The sequence below is a fragment of the Schistocerca gregaria genome, chromosome 4, assembly GCF_023897955.1.
Source record: "Schistocerca gregaria isolate iqSchGreg1 chromosome 4, iqSchGreg1.2, whole genome shotgun sequence".
Taxonomy (NCBI): Eukaryota; Metazoa; Arthropoda; class Insecta; order Orthoptera; family Acrididae; genus Schistocerca; species Schistocerca gregaria.
In genome coordinates this window covers 185,418,539-185,430,540 of record NC_064923.1, presented here as the reverse complement: position 1 = coordinate 185,430,540, position 12,002 = coordinate 185,418,539, and the positions used below count along the sequence as shown (strand labels likewise).

Below are 12,002 nucleotides of genomic sequence, written 5' to 3'. Positions count from 1 at the left end.
CCACGTGACGTGGGATGCTCCAAGGCTTCTATGATTTCATGTGAAGTTTAGCGGCTCCGGTTGCAGCATATGCAATCTTGCTAAAAATTTCTTGGAGAGAATGATTGTGAACAGTTCTGTTTTTTAATTATTAAAGTAACTTCATGTATTAGACTATTGCACTTTTTTGGTTCCGGAAAATTTACACTATGTACTAAACTGAGTCTGAGAACTAGATTTTCTTCCTACTTTAGCGAAGAACAAACAGAGCTATACTCCGTCATCGATTAATACTTATTAGGGCAAGGACATCTGCTGCAATTGCTATTATGAGAATAAGAGGTTGGCATGAGAAAGGACGGCTTGGCGACCTACATCAAACCAGTCTAACTACTGATGATCGCAAATGAAAAAGAATAATGCTTTCAAATGCGAGAATAAGTGATTCGGAACATTTGTAACGTAGTTATAACGATCCTGAAAGTTAAGTGGGCTGCTGAGAAATTAGGAGGTTCTACGCAGAATCAGCAGATAAAGGAATATGAATGATAAACTGTTTAACAGATGTGAGAGGATGACGGGACACATGTTACATAACTATGAACTGATTTCCATGGTAGCAGAAGTGACAGTAAAGGACAGAAACTGTGCAACAAATAATTGAGAATTTGAGAATGTCGTTTGTAAATGCTAGTCTGAGACGAATGTAGAGAATAAGTAACCGTGGTGAGCCTTATGAAACTAATCACAAATGTGACGATGCGAAGAAAATCCTCATAAACATATGATAGTCAAATATATTTGAGCTGTAGGTCTCAATACTTTAATTCGGTGGCGAATGTTCAACACAGAGAAAAAGGTGATGTGCCTCAACGAAGCGAGATTGTGGCGGTATTGTTGTCAGTATAATACCATATTCTATTTGCCGGGCAAGGACCGCAGCACTCTCAAACTGTCTGCTGCCGATTCTGTTGTCTGCAAGGAAGCATATATGGATGGTGTAATGGATGGTGAAGAGGAATCAGGGACACATAGACAACAGTTCTGTAATTATTTTGAGGTCGCAGCTCTTTCCTTATCAGCATTTGCTTCGTGATATGAAATAAGATAATGTCGTACTGCCTTGAGCAAACACAATTTTGCTTGATAAGCTTTAAATATCTTTGGGCCACACTCATCTAATGACGTATGAATGATATTTAAGCCATTTTTCATTTTTAATTACCGTCATGACTTCAGCCTTAAGCCGTTATCAAGTATGACAATGTTGAGTATAATTAGATATTGTTAAGTAATGTCACTCTCAAGTATGTAAATGTGTGTACTTAGTATTTATAGCCTCGTGTTTTCGTGTGTTTGAGCGGAACTTCCTAACACACGCCGTTTCTCTGTTTGTGTGTCTTTTACTTGTTTCGCCATCTTCTTCTCCGAGTGTGTGTGTGTGTGTGTGTGTGTGTGTGTGTGTGTGTGTGTGTGTGTGTGTGTGTGTACTTCTATACTGTGTTCCGATTGGGATCATTTCTTAAATGCCTTCATATGCAAAATAATGAACGCGAGAAACAGAAATAACCGATAGAATTACGATACACCATTAGAGGAAAGCCATAGAAAGGTCACCTGAATTAATATGATTAATTTATTCACTTGAGATTGTTAGTTTAGCACTTTTATCCATTCTCTATTTCCTCAGAAAAGGATTATACGCACCCAGTACTTTTGACATCACAGTTCCTTAAATAGGGATATTAATTACAGTATGATGAATCGTAGTTAAATGACAGAAGTAAAAGAGAACGATATGTTGATAGATGTATTGAAAATATCTGACGATATTCGGTTAACAGTACAAACTAAGATTTAATAGCAGTAATTTTGAAACTCTGCTTTAATACTAACAGCGACGGAATTATGTAAGAAACACAACAGTCTCTGACTGCAAGTATTTGTTTGTTCAATTACTGGTTTCAATAATCATGTTAATCTTCTGATAAATTTAAAAAAGGAGAAGGTGTTTGTTTATGAAAAAGAACGTAATAATAGGCTATCAACAGTACAACTAGTATCATGATTCATATAATCTGGATAGACAACAATCACGCCGGTCTTCATGAAGTTAAAAGTGTAGGCAAATGAAATATAAAGGTATAAATGGCTTCGTCACATAGAGTAAAAACACGATAAAATGGTAAACGTTCATGACCCGTAATGTCGGCTCATTGTCAGCTCACTGTGCTTATGGCTACTTTACAGATAGTTGAGGAGACTTCCCGCTAGGTGTTGCTAAGCAAAAGTAGTTTACAATTGCTCCACACCAAGGCATGAGTGTTCAATATACATCATGAAACGAAAAAGGGCACGTTAAAAATCAATAAGTGAAAGAGTTAGAGTTTAAACATAGCTCCACTGTAAAATATTAGTTCAACTAATGAAAGCTGGCTCCTAGAGAATGTCTACGTATTGAGTACATAAATAAGTGACTTTAAAGTAGCATATCATACGACGAAAACTGAAGCGGTTGCACAGGGCTCGTCGAATCCGAGCCAAGAGAATGTGAACTGCTCAGGACAAGAGCAGCAAGCAAATGGACAGATACAGAGAGCGTCTCTCTATGAAGTCCTGCGGTAGCCTGTCAAATAATGAAAAATAGGCGTTCGGCGTAAATTCATCTTCTTCATTCAGAAGAGCTCTAGTTCTTTTATTAATTACATTCTCTGATTACATTCATTTATTTTCTGCATTGGCCCCGCGCCGCCGGCGATTTCTTGGGTTTTTGTTTTGTTTTGTTTTTGCAAGGCCGTCATGCCAGCGGCTTTTTTTCTTTTTTGACATGCTGCTCTCCGTTAACTTCAGTGTGTACTGTGCACGTCGTAAACACCTATTAATAGCTACCTTTTATAAAATGAATTAATATTTCAGTGTGGATCCGAGCTCAAACACTAGCTCCTTCACTTACTCTGTGCACCACGTTTAACATCATATTCCTGACTTTAGGTCACACCACTGTCAACTTGCTTTCGGTCAGCGTCACCTAGCAGCTAAGCCCCGTCAGCTGTTTGTACTGTACTGCCATAACCCGATTTCCCAGAAACTTCACTCAATGGAAGAGGAGCCAAAATAAACAAATACGTGTTTCGACTTACCCGTAGATACTCGGCCGTTTCTGAGACAACTCCTCGACGTAATGTAGACGTGTTTTAGCTGTCCATGAACTCAGTCGAATTGCTGCAGCGCAAGCCTTCTCTTTTGCTTCCCACGTTCGAAACCCAATAACAGTTTAAATTATTTATTTTATCTTTTTCTTTTATCTACTAATGTTGGTAAAAGATTACTATACGAGTTAGAGGATACAAGGGTGTTGTAGCAATTGTAAAGCTACACCCGGGTTTCACAGTAAGTGTCATCCACCCGTTATATACACTCCTGGAAATTGAAATAAGAACACCGTGAATTCATTGTCCCAGGAAGGGGAAACTTTATTGACACATTCCTGGGGCCAGATACATCACATGACCACACTGACAGAACCACAGGCACATAGACACAGGCAACAGAGTATGCACAATGTCGGCACTAGTACAGTGTATATCCACCTTTCGCAGCAATGCAGGTTGCTGTTCTCCCATGGAGACGATCGTAGAGATGCTGGATGTAGTCCTGTGGAACGGCTTGCCATGCCATTTCCACCTGGCGCCTCAGTTGGACCAGCGTTCGTGCTGGACGTGCAGACCGCGTGAGACGACGCTTCATCCGGTCCCAAACATGCTGAATGGGGACAGATCCGGAGATCTTGCTGGCCAGGCTAGTTGACTTACACCTTCTAGAGCACGTTGGGTGGCACGGGATACATGCGGACGTGCATTGTCCTGTTGGAACAGCAAGTTCCCTTGCTCGTCTAGGAATGGTAGAACGATGGGTTCGATGACGGTTTGGATGTACCGTGCACTATTCAGTGTCCCCTCGACGATCACCAGAGGTGTACGGCCAGTGTAGGAGATCGCTCCCCACACAACCGGGTGTTGGTCCTGTGTGCCTCGGTCTTATGCAGTCCTGATTGTGGCGCTCACCTGCACGGCGCCAAACACGCATACGGCCATCATTGGCACCAAGGCAGAAGCGACTCTCATCGCTCAAGACGACAAATCTCCATTCGTCCCTCCATTCACGCCTGCTGCGACACCACTGGAGGCGGGCTGCACGGTCTTGGCGTGCATCCGTGCGTCGCTGCGGTCCGGTCCCAGGTCCACGGGCACGTGCACCTTCCGCCGACCACTGGCGACAACATCGATGTACTGTGGAGACCTCATGCCCCACGTGTTGAGCAATTCGGCGCTACGTCCACCCGGCCTCCCGCATGCCCACTATACACCCTCGCTCAAAGTCCGCCAACTGCACATACGGTTCACGTCCACGCTGTCGCGGCATGCTACCAGTGTTAAAGACTGCGCTGGAGCTCCGTATGCCACGGCAAACTGGCTGACACTGACGGCGGCGGTGCACAAATGCTGCGCAGCTAGCGCCATTCGACGGCCAACACCGCGGTTCCTGGTGTGTCCGCTGTGCCGTGCGTGTGATCATTGCTTGTACAGCCCTCTCGCAGTGTCCGGAGCAAGTATGGTGGGTCTGACACACCGGTGTCAATGTGTTCTTTTTTCCATTTCCAGGAGTGTATTATATGTGTGTATTTTGTTGTCGGGTGTTGTAATCTTTTTAAATTCTCGTATTACTGTATTTCATTTTATATCAATTCTTAATTCTTACATTACATAATTATATTATATTATACAATAATACGTACGCTTGTTAGCTTTCCAGACTATGTGAATCAGAATATTACTTGCAATGTTGTTATCATTAAATACTTTTCCATATACATGCACTTTTTTTCGGATCAATTTGAGGATGATTGAAACCAGTAATCGCATAAACAAATATTTGTGATCAAAAACTATCGTGGTTCTCACATGATTTCATAACATTGGATCGTTGTCACCTATATAATGACCACGTCTCTCTGCAAACAACAGCGACAGTAGATGGTGCAAATGCTTTTCATGCGCATCAAAAATCAGACTTCGTGGCATGGAGTATTACAAGTAGGAGAGGTGTAGGTAGACTGCACCTGCTAGGAATGATCACAAGGGGTGAATACGTGAAATCTATCGAAAGTAAAACAGTATGCTTTTGAATAAACAAGTATGTTTTCCTTTAGTAATTCTCGGATGGAAACCGTACATCACCTACAAAAACGATTTAGAAGACTTCAGTTTTACATGTCATGGAATAGTGCTTCATGATAACATGTCTTTACCAAGGTGGTCGAAAATACTGTAGGGCTTACGAAATGGAATACCGTCCTCTCCAACGAGAGCCCAGTGTCTTACCGCTACGACACCAGACGCTGTTGCGAAGGGATCCGAGGTTCGGGTCTCAATTCCTACATACACTGAAGAATACTATCGGCGTATCCCAATATTTGTGCAAAGTATGTTCCAGCATTCTTTGAGTCCAAGCACACCCAGACGAAACATTGTACACCTCTCGAAGACAAGACGCTAATACCGTGTAACGCCTCCTCTTGTCTTAATAATGATCTGAATTCAGTGGCGAAGAGATTCCATAAGTTCCTGACGAAGCCAGTCATTTGAATTCAAATCAGGTAATGCTACCAATGGTGACTGTTACTATAACAGCCGTTTAAACTTCCATTTAATCAGGATTTAAATGAACCGTGTACCTGAAGTTCCTTGTTGTGCGGGAAAGGTGTCAGCTCCAGAGAATAAATGAAATCCGCGAAATGTAAGTGCTACTATAACCTAACCGCCAATGCTCTTAGCAATGAGGAGAAAACAATCAATTTCGGTGAAAGTAAACTGAAAAATGCATTGGAATCACAGTATTTGGAAAAAAAATTATGAATTTAGTTACTAGGTAAAGAATCTTAACTGTCGCCAGATCACTACGTCTCAAAATTATTGTTTCTGTGATTATTGATTTGTATTACTGGTGAACTTACATAAGAATAATTGGTTTCTTATCAGACGAAAATAGCACGAAATTGTTGAATATTACGTTAGCACAGCTTCAAATGAATATGTCACAGTTGCGAAATACTTTTCAGTTAAATTGTAAAGCATGGAAACAATTAAGCAGTCAACACAGAACAAAGAAATTTCATTAGCTGTTAATGTTTGCGTAATATTTAAACCCGTGACGGCACACACACTACAAAGCTAACTGTCGTTTGTTTTGCTCAAAAATCGTTTATAGCTACTCATTACCAAATGCAGTCATTTAAATTGGAAAACATCGTAATAATTAGAGCCATGTTCAATACTCATATAAGTCACTCTTGCGTAATCTACAAAGCTAACTTTCAATTACGTAAGTATGTCAAAATTCGAAAAATGATTTTACGGAATCCCTTATCTCAAATAACTTCAACTTTCGCTATTATTCATAAACAGTTACTGAAAATCATTTTGTACAATTACTACCATTATTCACTCAAGTCTTAACAAATTCTTCTCATTGATTGTATTGACGTAAATGAAAATTTAATTGTCATTGAAAAATAACTCCAAAAATATCTTTTATGAGTTTTACTTTCTTAAGCACTGCTTTGTAATAAGCTTTCAAATTACTAGGAGTAAGCATTTTAGTTAATCGCCGTATTCCAAACTACTTTAATTTAAATTGCTGTTATTTCTTCCATCGTATCAAAATGTTACTCAGCGCGTAATTATTTTATTTGACTTTATTCTTTTATTAAAGAAAAAGAAGAGAAAGAAAAAACATAGCAGTTTCTTCTCGTTCACTATGATTTTCTCTGGCTCCTAATAATGAATAGGACGGAAACTACATTGGTAATCTGTTTTAGCTAGAACTGATCATCAACACTTTGAAATTCCTTGCTATTATTCAGTCGCAAAATTATTTACGACGCTGACTAGGCCCATATCAGTATAATCAAATAATTAGTCAGACCTTACATCGTGTTGAGTCGTCATCGGTGGATGTAAGCCACTGTTCGTTGACAAGGTGTGACACAGGCTCTTCTTCTTGCACCTTCTTGCACAGTGAGTGAAATTGGAGCCGCAGTAGTGTGCATGTTAACTGATATCCCCTTGCAGTGATTGCGCTGTGCCCACTTAATTCCTTACACTGTGCCTTATCATACCTACCTACCGTCGAGCCACTGAATATTTGAATATTTTAGCACCGCTGCCTTACGACCACGGATCAACACCCACGCCGTGTGGCTGCTCTCTCTACCGTTCCCTGTTCGCGACTCTACTCGACTCTTCTCATCTCAGCACTGTTTTACACTGTACTGCGTGCGCGCTCGCACGTCCAGCGATAACGAGATTTGCAACTTCACCATTATCTTTGACAATAACGTATAATCCTGCCTAATCCATCGTGTCTACATACAACTAGCTTGAATTCGAAATTGATTTCATTAAAAATAGTAAAACAGTACACCTTTTCCCTATTCCATAGCAAAAATAATAGTACAGTTACAACAACCTTTATTTTACAGGAAAAAGACACATAGTAATAGCAAAATTGAAAGGAAAAGGATTAATAATTCACATAGTTGTTATGTTACCAGCCAGCCGGGATGACCGAGCGGTTCTAGGCGCTACACTCTGGAACCGCGTGACCGTTACGGTCGCAGGTTCGAATGGATGTGTGTGATGTCCTTAGGTTAGTTAGGTCTAAGTAGTTCTAAGTTCTAGGTGACTGATGACCTCAGAAGTTAAGTCCCATAGTGCTCAGAGCCATTTAAACCATATTTGTTATATTACACAACGACTCATGTGATTACGATCCGGTGATTCAGTGGGCCACTCGAGGAGTGAGAGAACAAGACCGATGCCATCTTGGAAGACGGGAGCATACACAACATGAAGGTGTAGAAGAAAACTCAACACCTGATCACTTCAAATGTTGACATAAATATCGCAGTTGATTTTCACGGTAATGTGAAATAGTGGGCTCTTCACGGTGCGACAAACAGCCGCAAACTATCATAGAAGTATCTCCGTCCTCAATTACAGCTCCGCACGTTATGGATTAGACGCCTCTCAGGGCCAGCGGTGAACTCGACGCCTACCATAATTTGTAAAGACGCAAAAGTGCGACTTATCGGCTCACTCCACACGCCACTAATCATGGTTGTGTCCTGTTCCATCCACTGCAGATATGCAACATTATTTGCCACAGTAAGTAATGGCTTCCTTCAAGGTACCAGAATCCAAATGTCCGTTTCATGCAATGTCCATCACAGTCTTAGATCTGAAAGCAATTAAGATAGACCTGCATTCACTCACAACAGAATTTCTTATCTGATTGTCACTAGCCTCCGGTACCTGTTGATTGGAATGATTTTACGGCAACTGTTCTTACTGTTCTGAGAAATATACTACGAAGAGGAAGACAAAAATGGCGATGGATTACACTGAGATGACAGAACTCATGGGATAGCGATATGCACATATATAGATGGTGGTAGTATTGCGCACACAAGGTACACAACGACAGTGCATTGGTGGAGATATTTGCACTCGAGTGATTCATCTGAAAAGGTTTGCGACGTGATTATGGCCGCAAGACGGGAATTAACAGACTTGGAACGCGAAATGATAGATGGAGCTAGACGCATGGGACGTTTCATTTCGGAAATCGTTAGGGAACTCAATGTCCTGAGATCCACAATGTTAAGAATGTGCCGAGAATACCAAATTTCATGCATCATCTCTCACCACAGACAACGCAATTGTAGACGGCCTTCTCTTACCGACAGACAGCTCAAAATGTTTCAAATGGCTCTGAGCACTATGGGACTCAACATCTGTGGTCATCAGTCCCCTAGAACTAAGCTCAGATAGTAGAGCACTTGCCCGCGAAAGGCAAAGGTACCGAGTTCGAGTCTCGGTCGGGCACACAGTTTTAATCTGCCAGGAAGTTTCATATCAGCGCACACTCCGCTGCAGAGTGAAAATCTCATTCTGGAAACTTAGAACCACTTAAACCTAACTAACCTAAGGACAGGATTCGAACCTGCGACCGACAGCAGCAGCGTTGGCTAACAGACAAGCGTTTGCTAACGGACGAACAACAATGTGTGAAACAACCGCAGAAAACAGTGTGAGACGTACGACTAACGTATCCGTTAGTACATTGGGCGAAGTTTGGCGTTCATGGGCTATGGCAGAAGAAGACCGATGCGAATGCCTTTACTTACAGCACGACATCGCCTGCAGTGCCTCTCCTGGGCTCGTGACCGTATTGGCTGGGCGCTAAACACAGGAAAACAGTGGCCTTGTCACATAAGTCTCTATTTGAGGTTGTAAGAGCTGGTGGTTCGAGTGTAGCGTAGAGCCAATGAAGGCATGAACCCAATTGGTGCACAAGGCACTGTGAAAGCTGATGATGGCTGTACAATCGTTGTTTTGTGTTTACATGAAATGGACTGGGCCTCTGGTCCAACTAAACCGATAGTTTACTGGAAATGGTTATGCGCGGCTACCTGGAGACCATTTTCAGCCATTCATGGACCTCATGTTCCCAAACAACGATTGAATTTTTATGGATGACAATGCGGAATGCCACTGGACCACTATTGTTCACGATTGGTGTCAAAAACATTATGGACGATTCGAGAGAACGATTTGTCCATCCAGATCGTCCAACAGGAATCTTCTCGAACATTTGTGGGACATAAAAGAGGCCAATTTATACACAAAATCATGCAGCGGAAACACTTTCGCAATTATGGCTCAGTATTTCTGCTGGAGGTTTCCAGCAACTTGTGGAGCCCACGCCACGTCGAGTTGCTGCAATACTCAGGGCAAAAGGAGGTTCACCACGATGTTAGGAGGTGTCGCATGACTTTTGTTACGTTAGTGTGCAGTCCGGTAGATGCAAAAGAGATCGTAAAGCAGCAGCTTGGGGAAGCTAAGGCTGAAGAATTGGATTAACTAAACCAAAAATGCTGATCTGAACTGTCGAATCAAAATCATTTGTAGAGAAAAAAAAATGTTTGGACGGAAAGGTATTACGACAGAAATTGCTGTCTTTCGCAGCGATACCAAGCCATAAAAATATAATGGCTAACTTGTGCTCTCAAAAGGTGAACTGCCGTGCGTAGGGTTATGTATTTCAAAGAAATCAGTTTAAAACAGTTTTGCAGATGAGCCAAAAATACTAGAGCCCACGGTAAAAATGGGTGACGTCTCAGACACAGTGGTGTGTGAAGCCGTCCCAACGCCTTAGAAAATTAAAGCAGCATGTTTGGTTCAAATCTTAGCCCAAATTCTGAAATATGGAGGTGCGGTCTTAATTCTTCACCTTAGTAAACCCTGCAATAACTGTTGACAAAGAAGGCATGCTCCAGAAGAAAGGAGGTATGGTACTATCGTTAAACCACCATATCAGTGTAGCCGAATTTAGAAATTTGAGTGCTATCACGCTTCTCTCGGTGCCAGACAAAGTCTTCCGCCTCATTCTCCTAAAATAAGAAAAACACACACACACAGAAGTAGAAGATTGTCACGAAGAACAGACTGGATTTCAAAGTGCAATATCGTGCTCGCAACAAATATTTATACTAATAAACGGAACAGAAGTATGTATAGAAGTCCACTGTTATAACTTCACCTAAACTTCGTTGATTTGTAAGGAGGTTTTTTATTATAGTTGTATAACAACACAAGAGGGGAACACACCTGTCTTTAGCACTCTGACAGGCGTCAGATAATGTCACCTTTTCATGTCATACATTTTATAATGGCAAAAAGTATTGTTAACTATAACATGAACATACGCTGGATTGAGCAGTCTAGACTAATGACTTCCAAGCTGGATGAAATGACCAGTTCTGTAGAATTGACAATAAATCTTTATATAAGACAATCACCGCGAGCTCAAAATGTGGTATTGTATCTGCTCAAATCATAGTGCAACTGAAAGTACTACAAGTGTTGACCGACTCCATACGTCACCAGCATTTACTGCATAGGACATGTGGCCTGTCGCTGAAACAGCCTCATGATGATTTCTCGATTGGCAAAAGATTCCGGACTAGTGCCCCATACGGATCTCCTGGAGGGGACTGCCATGGAAGATGTACCGTGAGAAGAAAATTGAATAAACGACGAAAGAATAACGTTCTGAGAGTCAGGGCGTGGAATGCCAGAAGTTCGAACGCAGCAGGGAATCTAGAAAATCTGAAAAGGGAAATGGAAAGAAGACTAGGTTTTCTGGTAACGTGAGTATAAAATTAAGTAAACAGCAGCAGAAAATGGTAGTAGGATTTGTTACGGATTGGAAGGCATGGCAGAGAGTGAGTTACTGTGAACAGTTCAGTTGTTCTCATCAAAATCGACAGCAAACCAACACCGACAACGATAGTTCTGGTATATATGCGAAAATGAATAGCAAGAGAAAGTATACGAGGATGTTGAACGGAGAGGTCTGTTCGCAAAAGGAGATGAAAATCTAATAGCCATGAGTGACTGGAATGTGGTTATAGAGAAGGATTAGAAGGAAGGGTTATGGAAGAATAAGGAATAAGAGAGGATAAAGATTATAGTAGTTCATTTGAGTTCTTTGATAAATTAAATTAGTAACAGTGAATACTCTGTTCAAGAATCTCAAGGGGAGGAGATAATACTGTAGTAGGCCGGGAGATACAGGAAGATTCCAGTTAGATAACATCATGGTCAGGCAAAGATATCGAAATCAGAAACTGGATTATAAGACATACCCAGGAGCAGATACACACTCAGATCAAAAGATAGTAGTGATGAAGAGCAGGCTGAAGTTCAAGACACTAATCAGGAAGAATCAGCTAAAGGAAATCGCTAAACGTCGGTTACACAATAAATAAGTCTAATCTAACAGCCGTAAAATCAACTAAATACCTAGGTATTACAATTACGAACAACTTAAATTGAAAAGAACACATAGAAAATGTTGTGGGGAAGGCTAACCAAAGACTGTTTTTTTTTTTTTTTTTT

General features: G+C 41.2%; 1 protein-coding gene across 2 annotated transcripts in view; it reads left to right on the top strand.

Annotated features, from left to right (window-relative positions):
• LOC126267159 (glutamate receptor 1-like) overlaps positions 1–12,002 on the top strand; it is a 1,368,697-nt gene that overhangs the window by 41,315 nt on the left and 1,315,380 nt on the right. The window lies entirely within an intron of this gene.